General features: G+C 40.5%; 1 long non-coding RNA gene across 3 annotated transcripts in view; it reads right to left on the bottom strand.

Annotated features, from left to right (window-relative positions):
* Nucleotides 1-9,786: 9,786 nt before the first annotated feature.
* The window catches only part of LOC138918629 (uncharacterized), a 97,062-nt gene continuing 91,201 nt past the window's right edge, over nt 9,787-15,647 (bottom strand). For 2 of the 3 annotated variants that reach the window (XR_011428181.1, XR_011428180.1), the window contains exon 7: nt 13,232-15,339. This is a non-coding gene — a long non-coding RNA (uncharacterized lncRNA). Of the gene's footprint in view, nt 15,340-15,647 lie in introns of all 3 variants that reach the window. The other variant, XR_011428179.1, reaches the window with a different exon arrangement.

Genomic DNA, 15,647 nt, shown 5'->3' with positions numbered 1-15,647 from the left:
AAGATGTTAGACACTTTAATTCTAATTTTCTCATGTGTAATTTAGATATTATTATCCCTATTTTTACAAATAAATACATAGATATATAAATAAATCAAGGCACAAAGAGTCTCAAGTTAATAAAATATTTACATAAAAATTAATATTTACACACCAAAAAATATTATTGCCACGAGGGTATATAATAAAGAGGTCTGAAGGTCTTGCAGGTCAGCTAAGGTGTCCCCGATGGAATGATATATGAGACAAGTTCTGAAGGAGTAGGTAATAAGAGAAGGGAGCAAAAGAAATTGTATTTGCAAAACTCATGCTAAATGGTTCAACTACTTTGAAAAACAGTATGGCAGTTCTCAAAGAGGTTGAACATAGAGTTACCATATGACCCAGCAATTCCACTCCTAGATACATACCCAAGAGAAATGAAAACATATGTTCACATAAAAACTTAATCATGAATGTTCATACAGCATCATTCATAATCGCCAAAAAAATGGAAACAATCCAAATGCCCATCAACTGATAAATGCATAAACAAAATGTGGTCTATCCATACAATGGAATATTACTCAGCAACAAAGAGAAATGAAATCTGGACACATGCTTCAACAAAGATGAACCTTGAAAACACTATGCTAAGTGAAAGAAGCTATTTACAAAATTTAATATACTGTCCAATTCCAGTTATAAGAAATGTCCAGAATAGGCAAGTCCATAGAGAAAGAAAATAGATCAGTGGTTGCCAAGGCTGAAGGGTCGGGGGAAATGCGTAGTGACCACCAAGTGTGTGGGATTTTGGGGGAAGATGAAAATGTTCTTCTAATACTGTGATGATAGCTGCACAAGTCTGTGAATATGCAACCAATTGCATACTTTAAGTGGATGAATTGTAGAGTACATGAATTAAGTTTTAACATAACTATTATAAAACAAAAACCAAAACCTGTGCTGTGGCAAGAAGAAGAGTCAATAAAGCGATCTTACCAACTAGAGAAGAGCTGAGTCTCGAGGTCCTTGTTCCTGGTTTCGTCCGCCTACTTCACACCCAACCCCCACGACGTACTTTGTATCAAAGGACAGTGTTCACCTTCTCTTCCTGGAACCATGCCAGGGTCAACCCACTCTTTCCATTTCCTTGCACTTCCCAGAAGTGGCTTCAGGAAAATGAATTCCACCTGGAACTAAAAGAGACTTGCACAATTAAAAAAGGGAGGAGGTGAGCTCAGGGCTCAGGCTGGACAAATAGCTTCATGACTTCAGGGTCTTCCACTTGCTCGGTCAGGTTAGATGTCTGGGTTTGCTGCCTGCTCAGTGGGTATATGGCAGAAACACACTGTCCCAAATGGAGAACGGGGCCCAAATTGAAGGAGAGGCTTTGAGCAAAGCCTCTTTCTGGAAGAAATTTTATAAAGCTAGCAAGAAATGACAGAGGAGAGAGGAAGAAAAATGTGAGCAAAAGTGCTGGGCAGAGATGATCCCACCCCAATGCCATAAAAACTCTCCAGAAAACTTTTTACTTCCCCACACACATTCCACCCAGGGTTGCTTTCATTCCTGGTCATTCACCTTCTCAATGTTTTTCTCAGAATGTTAGCATTTGATGGCATGTGGCAGGCCATGAAGACTGGAAGGAGGTACACCTCCAAGCAGCTTCAAGATGTTTGGGGACATGAAAGTCATCCCATGAGAGACAAGCACCATTACACACAGTGGGGAGGTGGTAGCCTTGGATTTTGAGCAAATTAGAAGAAAGGTCCAAGTGCTGGCCAGTCCTAAGTTTTTCATCCAATAGTTTATCACCTTCCTGAAATTTCTAGCATTAGAGTCAATTTGGGGGTTAAAGTTCTTTTAAACCCAATGAAGAACTCATGCCTCGCACTTAACTCCTCATCTGTGCAAACACAGAGTAGTCATTACAACTTATATTCAAATTCCTTACCACATTACTTTCCTTAATACTCTCTGCTGCCTCTTTAGTCGTTACTGCTGCAGCTACATTAGCTAAATTACACAGTTCAAATGCAACACCTTGCCCACCCCTCCAAAACAACTACCAGTCACTGTTCACATTAAATAATGATTTGCAGTGTCCTTCTCCCTTTTCCTGCTCACATCTCTGCCAACAGCATTTCTTAATGCAAACAGCAAAACTGAATTACAAGCGTGATCCAATTTTGCTCTGCATAATTAGTGGATTAGACATCAGAGAAAATCCACTTATTTTCACAGCTCATCCAACTTCCTCCTCCAACTCTCCACTACCCTACACCCCCCCACACTCAGAAATAAAGGCTCCCAGAGCGCAAAGTGAGACAGGTTTTATTTCTAAAGGACAATTACAGCTATCAAATTAGTTTTTAAATGACTCCAAGTATGATCCTTTCTCAATTGGATTTTTTTCCCTAAGAAAACAAAGCTGGGGATCTGAACTACAGCACCTGAGTCAAAAGTATATCATTGAAGACTGCAAATTTTTTTGCCAGAGATTGTAGAAAAAATCTTGGTAGCTGAAAAACACCAAGCCACTCAGGTTTATCTCGCCTTCGCTTCTGGCGTCAGATGGCTTAAGTTTAATTGTTGGCTCTGCCAGCTGTATAATATTGGGCAGGTTACTTAACTTTTCTTCATCCATTTCCTTAGCTCTAAACCGAGCATGGCTGTGAGAGTTAAATGGAATAATATCTATAAAGTGTTTAGAACAGCATCTGGCACAGAGTAAATGTTCAAATGGTTTGCATCATTACTCTATGCCTAGAGCCCAGGTAGAAAGAACAGGCATCCCCAGCCCAACCTCCCAGCTCACCTTGCACATAGGTGGGATCAGGGATCAGGACTGTGACAGAGGCCCGGGCCCATCCTGGGCAGCTCAGAAGACTCACAAACACGTGGTCCATCTACCTAACACTGCTGTGTCAATGACTCTGCCAAACATTGCCACAAATGGATGTCAAAAATGGCTCACTCCAACATGGCAAAGGCTTTGCTGAAGACACAATGAGAGATGCTTATGCCACTGCCAACGATGTAGGAGCAGAAGTAGGGGTGGGGAGTGAGAGCAGGGAGGAGAAATAGGACTTCTCAAATTTTCTCCTGTATCTCTTCCCTCCCAATTGCTTACACCTGCCACCCACAGAGTGAACATGTTCTGCTACATGCCCAGCTGGGTGAACAGTGTGGGATAGGTTGCCAAGAGACCAAAGAAAAGGCCCAGAGACAGCCAACAACACATATGGTTTTATTGGTGAGTTACTCAAGTTGAGATGGTAGAAGAAACCTAAGGTAGGATTAAAGCAGTGGAAAACAATATCTCTGAAGAAATGAAGAACAACTTGAATGTGTGGAATTGTTGAGCTAAAATAAGGAAGACCGAGGAGCATCCATTAATGTTTTTCTCTTTCTCTTCTCCCCACCTCCTTCCATTTGGATCTCTGTCTTCTATCAGTCGACCTTGATACAAAGGAAGTGGTTGCCACCTGATTTTTAGTTCTTCTATAGGTGGAGTGAGGACACAACTAAGTGAGTTTAAGGAACAGTTGAGAGACTTCACTTAGCTTTGAAGAAGAATTTCTTGCTAGCAAGGAGTGCTCAATCCTGAAATCTGTTAGTCACTGAGACTGGATGGAGGAGGTGGTGCTTGGTAACGATCAGCAAAGGTGTCAAGGCTCCTGGCTCTGCTCTGCATACTAGAGAGCTCTGCACACTGCAGCCCTTAAAGTCAGATAGGACATCAGCAACAAGAAGTGATCACATGGGAAAAAGCAAACAAACAAACAGAATCTCGTACAAAAGGGCCTTGCCATTGAAAATATAGATTCAGAGAAATTTAGGGAGTATCAGCATTGGCTCAAGGAGACATATCCAAAAAGACTGACAGAGGTTCCCAGACCTTGCTATCCAAATTCGATCTTTTTGACTTATTTTTGGTTTCTTCGGATGACTTCCTTACTGGGAAAAGAGAATTCTCCTTGTAAATATTAAATTGATGTTGTAAGTACCTGAGCTTTGAAGTCAGACAGACGTAGGCTCAAATCCACCCTCCTCTACTTACTATCTGTCTAACTTCTCCAAGTACCAGGCTCTCCCTCCTGGGAGATGAGGTCATTATAAGGAATAAATGAAATTCTTCATGCAAATGCCTAACACTGAGGCTAGCACAAAGCAGGGGACCAGTAAGTGTTAGCTCCCTAGTTGTTCCACTACTAATCAATATCATTTGCACTTCAGCTAATCAAGAGTTTTCCCCAGGACTTGGGTTTGAGACCTGTAAACATGGGAGATCTCAAAGGAATGGAATCTTGAAACCTTTGGTCAATAGATTACCTTCACCCACCTACTCCTCTCCTGAAGGAATTCAGCTAACTCTATCCAGGTAAAGCCGAGAGAGGAAAAATTACCCAGAGAAATTGGTTTATGTAAATAACTTATCTGATTTGATAAAAGAAAGCCACATTTTTCCCCTTTAATAACAGAGCAAAAATTTAACCAAGACTTTGTCCAAACACGATCAGTTCTATTAAGAACGTAACCATTCAAACAAATAAAAAAAGATGATTTGACTGATTCCTTTAGATTGATTCAGGGTCATTTAGACAGAGGATGTCAACCTTTCTCTGTAAAGACGAGAGAGTAAATATTTTAGGCTTTGTAGTCCATATGGTCTCTGTCGCTAGTATTCAATTGCCATGGTAGTATGAAAAAAGCCATCAACAGTACACAAACAAGTGAGCTTGGCTGTGTTGCAGTAAAACCTTATTTATAGACACTGACATTTGAGTTTCATATAATTTTTACATATCACAAAGTGTTAATCTTCTTTTGATTTTTTCTCCAACTATTTAAAAATATAAAAAGTCATTCTTAGCTTTCATAGCTGAACAAAAACAGACAGTAGACAGGATTTGGTTCATGGTCCTTTGCTTGCCAACCTTGACTTAGACACTTAGACCCTAAAAAGTTCTCAGGAAATATCTTGTCCAACCACTATATATTATGGCTGAGCATTAGATGCACAGAGGGAAAGTGACTTATGCATGATCAGTGGGTCTTTCAGACCAACATCAAAGGCTCAATACAAAGAGCATGTCTATTAAATGTCAGGCAATTATTGACTAGAAAATGGTAAACCCACTGTTTCAACTGCTGTCTGCTACATTCAATGTCAGACAGTCAGTGCAGTAGATTCCTCCACCCCTTGCATTTTTCAGTTTACTCTGTCATTTTATAACTTGGTCTTGAGACAGCTGTGTTAAAGATCCTTAGAAGTGAAATATGATGAGTGATTTTGTGTCACAACAAGGACCAAAATTGTGTGTTCACCATCTGAATCTTATTAGGAAATATTCTGAAACTTTGAAATGTGTCTTCAACCTTAGGAAACTATAAAAGACAACACTGTAACTTCACTTTCACACAAAACTACCCAAGGAAATAAAGATTACAAAATGTAAAAGGCGACTTTCTCTTTTAAAAATTGCTTCACATATTTTAATTCTTGTATTTCCCTTGGGGGTTAGATATTTCGGTCACATAGTTATCCAATTAAAATGAAAACTCTCCGCTTTATCCTTTAGGCGAGGACAGCTGCCAGCTGCTAAGTTTTATAAAGTCTTTAATCTTGTCCATAAATATTTAACAAGAACTGGTTGGTACACAAGCTGAAGTAAAGTAAGAAATCAAAGAGACAATCTTGGAAATAACCTCTGTGCTGTGTGAAAGCTGTATAAAACAAAAGCCGAATGACCGATGCCCTCCTTTTTTATTAAAATAACCATTAAAACATTTTTGAGTATTCTTTGATCCCTCTTTTAGCCTGTTTGTCCTCACAAATGTACAAAAAATAAGTAGATTATAAAAAAATGTTAAATGTGACTATCTGTGCCCTTTTCTGCAGTATCCTGTCATTTGTTTCTGAGGCAGCCTCTAATGTTTCCATGGAAACCCACACTGGGGATCTCTAAGCACTTTAACAGTGTTTGAAAATGTGGACCCCTCTTTTTCATTCTTGTCCACATGCACACACGCACACACACACAGATACATACATATACAGACGGATCCACATACACTCACACCTACACACAGACCACCACCACCATTATCATCCTATACATCTTTATCACAATATCCGAAACAGGCTAAAAACTCAGAATAAGTAACTAATCATAAATACGGCAAGGATTCACATCCTCTCTTCTTTGATCTGCTGAAAGTAAAATGCTGCTGTTTGCCTTGACCGGTCTTTTGACTTCCTCCCTTCTCTCTCACCACCCAATTCCATTTTGCATGCTTGAATCTTTGAGGTCATCTTCACTTCAACATCCTCCCAGGCAAAAGCCCCTCGTGAGTTTTCCTTGTTCATTCTCTTTCATGTGGGATCATAGAGCATTCTAGATACTGGAGAATTTATGCTACTGGCAGAGATCTCTTAGACCAAAAGGTTTTTCGTACTTCCCTCAGTGACTAACAGATTTCAGGATTGAGCACTCCTTGCTAGCAAGAAATTCTTCTTCAAAGCTAAGTGAAGTCTCTCAACTGTTCCTTAAACTCACTTAGTTGTGTCCTCACTCCACCTATAGAAGAACTAAAAATCAGGTGGCAACCACTTCCTTTGTATCAAAGTCGACCGATAGAAGACAGAGATCCAAATGGAAGGAGGTGGGGAGAAGAGAAAGAGAAAAACATTAATGGATGCTCCTCGGTCTTCCTTATTTTAGCTCAACAATTCCACGCATTCAAGTTGTTCTTCATTTCTTCAGAGATATTATTTCCCATTGCTTTAATCCTACCTTAGGTTTCTTCTACCATCTCAACTTGAGGATTTTCTAATTTTGGACATCCCAGAGAATCTAGACTGTCTACTGTGGGAGTTCCCTTGGCCTTTGAGGTTGCTTCCCAGTAACAATCATCCATCCTGATTCTGTTCCTTTATACAAGGCCAACATGACCCTTGCCCACTCAACATTTCAATCATTTACTCAGCAAATACTTAAAGAGGGCCAGTTCCAGGCACTGGGCTTATAGCAATGAACAAAAGCTACATAAATCCTTGCCTACTAGACTTACACACCACCCTCAGTTTGATCCAGCATGGCTATGATTCCATGTCTTCTCCAGCCTACCCCTGATTCATGGCTCAGCTTCCCATCCTGATCCTTTCTATCCCTCATTGGATGCTAATATTGATTTCTCACTCCCTTGACTCTAGACTCTTCTACAAGTTGGCTCAGAGCTACCCAATGACATTTTTTATTTTTATACTATCTCAAATTGAGTCCCCAGAGCCCCAATAACTATGGCAGACAACTCTCATCACAATAGCTTTTTAACTTTTTTTATATATTGTATTTTCTGTGTGCCAGGTGCTAAATGCCTTACACATATTAATTCACTTAACCCTTTTAACAATACCTACAATGAGGCAGGTGCACATTAACCCCATTTGTTGACTAACTGATAAATAGCAAAGTTGTCACTTGCCCAGTCACCCAGCTCAAAAGAGGCAAACCTGGGTTTTTCATCCTGCATTTAATATCTTGGCTTTTCATTTTCTCTGAGCATGCTTGTTGCCTTAGGTTATGTTTTGCCTATATTTCCTGTTCCCTGAAATCATGTGAAATGTGACCCTTATCGTACAAATTATCCATCACCCAGGGTTCCTTTTTCATATATTTTAAGTGGCCCTGGGCCAAGGACATCACCTTGAAGGTACCACTTGTTCCATCCTCCAGGTTGACAAAGAGGAAGACACCTAGGATTCATTTTGTCAAACTGCAAAGAACCAGCATTCATGCATGCACCCTGCGTCTTAGTTCTGCTATTATAAAAGGTGTGTGGATTTTACTATCTCATCCCATATGGCGCTTCATTATATTGTCCACATGACATCCTTTGTCCTTGACATATCCCATCCCTCACGTAATGATGATTACCAGTCTCGCACTCTTCTAAGTTCTCTAGGGCAGTTTCCCACAGATCTAGGTTTTGTTTTATTTATCACTTCTCTCTGCCCTTTCTTGCCTTAATTAAACTCAGCCTCAGGACACAGGAAACCAGAGAACTTATTTTTCTTCTTTTTGATGAAAGTGATATTGTTTGCTAAGGACAGCAAATATTCCCCCTACCTCCCACCCCTCCCCAAACTCACTAGTTATGTCTCAAATACTTTTTGTCCTATGTTTTCCCATTTCTGCTTGCCTGAGTGTTTCAAGGTTTAATTTAGATTTTAATGGTTTCTGATCCAAAGGGAGGAAATGAAAGGGAAGTGGCCTTCATTTTCCCGTCTTTTACTATCAGCTTTTATCATTTTTCCAAAGCATTGAAAAGCAGCTATTTTCTCATCCAGGAAAATCTTCGCAACTCACAACAAGGGCCCTTTCTGTTATTTACATAAATAGATGGATGGAAAGAATTTATCTGATGATAACAACTCTCAGTTATCTATGGGTTGTAAGAAAAAGTTTAGCATGTCTTAGAGCTCAGCAAATATGTTTACCTATATGGTATGGTTTGAGGGCTCACCACAAGATTGAGGCTGTCTTCCCTTCTCCCAATCCTAATTTACCACAGTGACAACAACAAAAATATTTTTTAAGGGGTGATATAAAGACACTAATATCTTAGTAGAAATGAATGTACTGAATTCCTCCAAGACTGAAGGGGCAGCGATCACACTCAAGACAAAGGATCATGCCTCCCCAAACCACTCCTCTTCCGCGTGACAATCGGATGAGCTTTCTGGAACATTGTGCTACTCTTCTGCATTTAAAACCCTTCTTGGTTGTCCTTTGTCCTTAAGCTTGAAATTCAAGCTTGGTAGCCTGACAATAAGGCCTTCCATCACCAAATCCCCTCTGCCTCTCCAGTTGTACCTCTCATACACCCCACATTTCCCACTCTTTATTTACACCAATCTGGAAGCACATCCTTCTGATGCAGGGATCAGCCTCTCCCTCCTCCTCCTTCTTTACTTGGCTAATTCCTTTCCCCCAACAAGACTCAGCTCAGCTGTCACCTCCTTAGGGCAGCCTTTCCTGACCATCTTCCCTAGTCTGTTCTGCACTCCAATATAATCTTGTCCTTCTTTCCATCATGGGTCTAAATGTAATGGCCATTGTCTTTCCTATTGACTATCATCCTGTGAGGAATAAGGATTATTTTCATTCTGTTTTCCCCCATGCCTCCTGAAAATAATGTAGTAATCTAACAAGTGTTTAAACAATGAAACGGATTCAATGAAGGAAGAGCAAAAATGGAGTAGAATGTCCCAAAACCATTGATCCCAAGGTTCACATTTTTCTTGAGGGCATCCCCTGATTGTAGGGAGAAGAAAGTCCTGAGGGCATCCCCTGATTGTAGGGAGAAGAAAGAATGCCATATAAATAAGGACCCACAAAGCCGCTGAGTCCCAGGAGAGTCTCGACTTGGCAGCATTTGAGTCATAAAAGGCAGGTCCCCAGCATTTTGCCAAAGGGACAGCTGTTCAATGCAGCTCTAACTGTCCTCATTAAGGTCCTTCAGTAGAGCTAACAGGAATCTCCCCAGCCCACTGGAGACCAAGACATTCCTGTTATCAATACTCCCAATACTCCTGATCAGTCTCTTGAAAATCCCACTTCTTACTCAAGGACAGGGCCATGTAAACCTTAAATCTGCTACCATGACTTCACTCCCCTGGGACTAATTCTCATTAATCCATGGCAACAGGAGACAGCCTGGATAATTCAATGGGCCAAAGATCTAAGCACTTCATTTTAGCCAGTACTTTCTGCTTCATCATCACCATCATCACCATTATTGTCAATATGATTTATTTTACGTGTCCAGCAGAATGTGGCACAGGTCTTGAAAAAGCATACAAATAATCGTATATGGGAAAAAAATATTTTTTACATTTTTGACATTCAGAAAGTTGATATCCTTAATATTTGACTTGCAGCTTATAAGGAAAACAATAAGACCTTATTTTTTAAAGAGAAGCAGAGAAATTTCCACTTCTGGGAAGATGTAATAGATGTACTTTTCCCTGGTCCTCCCACTAAGTACAACTAAAACCCCTGGACATTGTATGTAAAACAAACAAGAAGACTGAAAGGTGGAGAGAAGAGGGCAGACCAGCTAGGAAACTTGAGACCTGAGGAATGATGCAGTAGTGAGTTCCCTGGGTTTTCTTTTTGCCTCATATATGTATCCCAGATGTGGAGCTGAAGAAGCCAATAAGGCCAATGGATGCAGACCAAGAAAAGCTCCTCGAAAAGCCTACTCTCCCCAATAAAAGGACCATGCAAGAGGCAGCCTAGCAAGACAGATAAGTTTTAGACAATAATGCTCTACTTCAGCCAAACATCACAGATAAAACTATGACCCATCCCTGCCCATGCCAGCAAAGGACATGTGGGGAGCTTAGACTTCCAGCCTTTGGACTGTAACAAGGTGCCCCGAACTCCCCCACCAGGGTGATGCCAGAAAAGGCAGAGCAAGAAGCCAAACATGCAGTACAGTTATATGCAGTAATGAGCATGTAATGGGCAATGAGGAGGTCCCCCACAATCACATTATGGAGACTATGTGGGAAAGCTGCAAAACCACAATACCAAATAACCTACCTAGTAACAAGGCGCACTGTCTCACCATGCTGGGGAGGTCAGAAGGGGCCTACCAGAGAGTCAGGACTTTCACCACCACCCAGTTATGATGTGGCCACCTTGACACACGTGAAGGCAATGTAGGAGCAGTGACAAGACACCCCTGCCCTCCCAGGCAAGGTGAGGATAAAGACTTTGTGGGGAGGCAGATCTCTCAGTCCCACCCATCAGTAAGGAGGAGCACCACCACTCTCAGGGGTCAACAGAGGGTGAATGAGGAACCAGGATCCCACCCCTACCAGGCAGTAACAAGGAATGGCTCCCCTTCCTCTGATGGAGCGATGTTACAAAAGCCAGCTAAAACAGAAAGTCTAATTGAGATCCAGAATCTCATAATGTAATACATAAAATGTCTAGTTTCAATCAAAAATCACTCATCATACAAAAAACTAAGAAAACCTCAACTTGAATGGGGAAAAAAATAGACCCCAAAACAGAGATGTTAGAATTACCTGACAAAGATTTTAAATCAGCCATCATATAATGCTTTGATGAGCAATTAAGAACCCATTTCAAACAAATGAAAAAAATAGAAAATCTCAGCAAAGAAACAGAAGACATAAAGAAGAATCAAATGGAAATTTTAGAAGTAAAAAATACAATAACCTAAATAAAACTCAGTAGATTGACTCAACCACAGAATGTAGAGGACAGAAGAAAGAATTAGTGACTTTGAAGATAGGACAATAGAAATGATCCAATTTGAACCAGAGAGAGAAAGAGACTGGAAAAATAAATAAATACACACACAGAGATGCTCAGGAAACTGAGGGAAAGGTTACATGGAATCTCTCTGTATTATTTCTTATTACTGCATAAGAATATGCAGTTATCTCAAAATAAAAAGTTTAGCTAAAAAAATACAAAGAATGCAGAAAACAAGAAAAGTATTAACTGACAATTCACCAAAGAGTAAATACAGCAAATAAAGTTGGGGACAAACAGTTTAAACTTACTAATCAATGACGTTAAGACAGATTTTTTTAAACAAGAAATAAGTTTCCAGCCATTTCTCCACACAATGAAGAAACAGTCCCCTTGTACCAAAACTTCCATTTTGGTGTAATAGGACCTATTGGGTTTTATGTAGCATAATAATTTTGCAGCTAACTTTTATTGAGTATTTTCATGCCAGGAACTACACTATATACTTCACATGGATTACCTCATTTAATCCTCTTGGGGATCCTAAGGGGAAGGTACTCTAATAAACCCTCTTTCACAGATGAGCAAATTGAATCTTAAACAGATTAAGCAAATTGCACAAGATTACTCAGCTTAGAAATGGTAAAGCCAGGATTCAAAGTCAAGCAGTCAGACCACAGAGGATACTCTTACATCCAGACTTTAGCAAAAGCTACCACTCCCTGGGAGGCAAATCTCCTGGAAGGAGAGGATGAGTTTTCAATAGCAGCCCAGGAGTCTTCTGAGATCCCAGCCCTGAACTTATTCCCAGATTCTAATTCCCAGCACCTTGGCTGGACCAGTTGCTCCTGGCCCTTTAGGTCTGCTGAGAGGAAAGGATATGCGGGGCACCAAAGAGATCTCACCACAAGGCAGGAGGTATCTAATGGCCTGGGCACAATAGAGGGCCCTGAAGCTCAGAGGCTAGATCTAGGGTAGCATGAGACAGTGCTACCAACATAACCTTCACTTTGACCCAGCCAACCTAGCACAATTTCTGAGCTTGGAAACAACAAGTGAGCATGTGTGGGACACACAGCTAAGGATCTGAACTGCACAGGACCAGTCTTCAGCAATGACACCCTTGGCAGGTGCTGATCAGACTCTCCAGTTATCTTATTCCCAAACATTTGGAAGTCAGACAAATTCTGTAACCAAGCAAGGGCTCATTCTGCTTGCCACAACCCTGAAGGCAATCAACTACAAATGAGTCAGTGGTTGAGAAAGGAATTAATTTGATTAGCCAGCAAAATCAGAAGACGGTAGGCTCATGTCCCAAAGACCATCTTAAACAAGCATATAATCTTGAGGCAGTTGTATAGAGACTAGTGAGCTATGAAGGAGGGGCTCAGGAACATTGACTATCTGGCATCAGTGACTGGAGATGCCACAGGTCTTTCAGTTGTCTTCGATGATATATGCCAGCATAGATGTTCTTCTCTGAGGAGGTCACCATGTTCCTAAGAAACTCAAAATAACAAAGTTATCATCCATATCTATTGGGCTGTACATTTGTCAGCCAGGATTATTTCCTAGAGGGTAGCTATTTATCTCCTAGGCTAGTGCAAGGTAAAACATACAGCTTGGGTGGTTTAGTCAGAGGTTATTCTAAGTTACAACATAGCTTCCCTCATATCAAACTTACTTCAGGCCAGTATCAATTTCTCACTGTCAGTTATCCATTCTATAATCTTATATGGCTATCATTTCTATCTGGCTACTTCCTGCTGACAAGGGGCATCATAGAGAATAGAGGAATGGAACTGACGAAACTTGATTTGAAAGTATTCTCGAGCAACAGTGTTGATTAACACTGTTTGAGACTTTAGTTTTTTTTCCATTTTATCAGTTAACACAACCTCAGGGTAAGAAAAGGATACAAATTATCAGAAGGAGGCAAAAAAGGTAACTTTTAAGATTTTATCACTACTAGAGGCAGACCCAATCAGACAAGAGAGCCATCTGATGAAACCAGAACAAACTTCTGCATATTTTTGGATTAACTGAATGATTCTCTTTCCCCTCTCTGTAACAGTGACCTCTGCCTGGTGTTCAATTACTCCAGCTTGTTCAAGAACCTCTGGACTTCTTGAGATGCTAAGTTTAGATTTTGCTTAGGCCATTTATCTTCTATAAGTTTACCTTTGTGGAGGGTCTCAGTTCTAACTCCTGATAGGTATAGTCTTCTTCATCAGTGTTATCACAGGTTTTGTTAGTTTCCAGCAAATGAACTTTACCTGTAACCTCTGTAGTACACCAGATATTAGACAAATTCATTATGAACTCAGTTTGGTCACGATAAGGATCTGATAAACGGACGATTATCAGATCAAACGGACGAATCAGTATGATTCATGGCACCTTCCCAACAGAATCTCCCTTTTTCCATGTACCAAATGTATCTTGAACCAGAGTTCTTACCACAGGCCAAGTCAGACTTACCTCTGAGTTCCATTGCTGTTGTGGGCATAGCCATATGTTGGAATAGCCAATGTAACCATTTCGTTATTTACAACTCATAACTGAAATTGGTTCCCATTGAGTTATGCAAGGAAAAGAGGGTCCAGAAACTTCCCATAGGAAGTATTTGGTAATTGTTGTGGAGGGTATCTATTCCTACAAGCTGTACTACTTCATGTTTGAAATCTTTTCTTAATTTGAGTACTAAGGCAGTCAGAGAACAACAGTGTAGACTTAAAATTCCTTCAATTATTTCCCATATGTTTGGTGTCCCATATTTTCCCATAAGTGGGTTTCTTGGGCCTCAGCTGTTAAGATAGTGGGCCATTGTTTCATTGCTACTTCTGATTCCATTTAGAGAAGCATGTCTATTAAGCTTTGCTGGGTAGAGGCACATGCCTTTTCCCACAGTTGAGACTCAGCATATTTTGTCATTATTTCCTGAGTTTTGCTTATCCATTTGTCTAAAGCTTGGTTGGTCTTCCAGACTGCTTCCCAACCCTTTCCTTCTTCTTGAAACAATAATCCACCTAATTTTCCTGATGCCATTAAATATTGCATCTCTTGCCTGTGATAGTTTTTATCAAATGCCATTTCCACTTGGCCCAATACACTCAATCTAGCCCCGAATGATCCTAAAATCTCTTTTTGTCCTTTGTTAGCAGTGGTCCACCATTTTACTCCTACTGCATGTGATCATCCCTTCTTATTAGAAGATTTGGTTTTTGGTACCCATCCACAAAAACATGGCTGAGGGGAATGGGGACACATGGCACTATGACAGGAAACACAAGGTTTGGCTAAGTAACTGCTGTTATAACCTGGTATTTTTTTTTTAGCAACTCATCATTGATTCCAATGGCAACATAATAATGCTGATACTTGGTGGCTCTAGTCCTGATTATATCTCTACCAAAAACCTTCCCTGGGAGAAGTTCCCAAGCAGTTTTCCCTAAAGTCTGTCCTATATAATAAATGTACCCCATAAAGTCCAAATTAATGTCTAGGTGTTTATATCATATAAAAATACTAGCCTCATAGAATTAAAGTGGGTATTGTGGCCATCTGTCAGGGGATCAAAGTTAGTGACTTTTCTCCATGATCAGTAACCAACAATCAGAAGGGAAGATGTTTCTGGAGGCAGAAGTTATAACTGACATGAGGCAATCTCATAACCATTAATAGCAAAACAGAAACAAATTGTCTCTTGAGCGCTAGAGGACATGTTAAAGCATACTTGATTCCTTGTATTTGTCCTAAGTATTGTGTAAAGATTAAGGAACTTTACAGAATACACATCTTAAATCCTTGATGTGTTCGCACTTTCAGGAGGTGGTCTCAGGTTGCTCTGTTGTCTCTTCTGGTAGAGCTTGTTTTATCTGGATTCAATGTATCCACGGTTTTACTCCAGAGAGCTCCATGGAAGAACAGGTGGTGAAAGCAGCCTGTCCATTTAGCAGACAGCTGATGCTCAAGACCTTGTTCTTTCCAGCTTTTGAACAGGACTCTGTCATCCAGCTGGTAAGAATGTAAAGCGAAATCAGATGGGTAGGTCGACCTGCTGGAAACAAAGTCAGGAATAGAGCTTAGTACAGAACTTAGAGATTTTACATGGTTAGTGATCATTATATCCCCATAAGGCTTCTGGAGAATTTTTCCCAAGGGAGGAGGCCTGAAATAGTCTACCATACAGAATTTCAAAAGGGCTTAATCGAAGCCCACTTCGGGGGGCTACTCTGATTCGCAGCAGGGCAAAGGGTAGTGCCTTATCCCAATTCAATTGTGTTTCCTGACAAATCTTAGCAATGTTCTTCTTGAGGGTGTGGTTCATCTTGTCTGTGCTTCCTGTTGATTGAGGCCTCCAGG

The sequence above is a fragment of the Equus caballus genome, chromosome 18, assembly GCF_041296265.1.
Source record: "Equus caballus isolate H_3958 breed thoroughbred chromosome 18, TB-T2T, whole genome shotgun sequence".
Classification (NCBI taxonomy): domain Eukaryota; kingdom Metazoa; phylum Chordata; class Mammalia; order Perissodactyla; family Equidae; genus Equus; species Equus caballus.
This window is presented reverse-complemented; position numbering and strand designations above follow the sequence as displayed.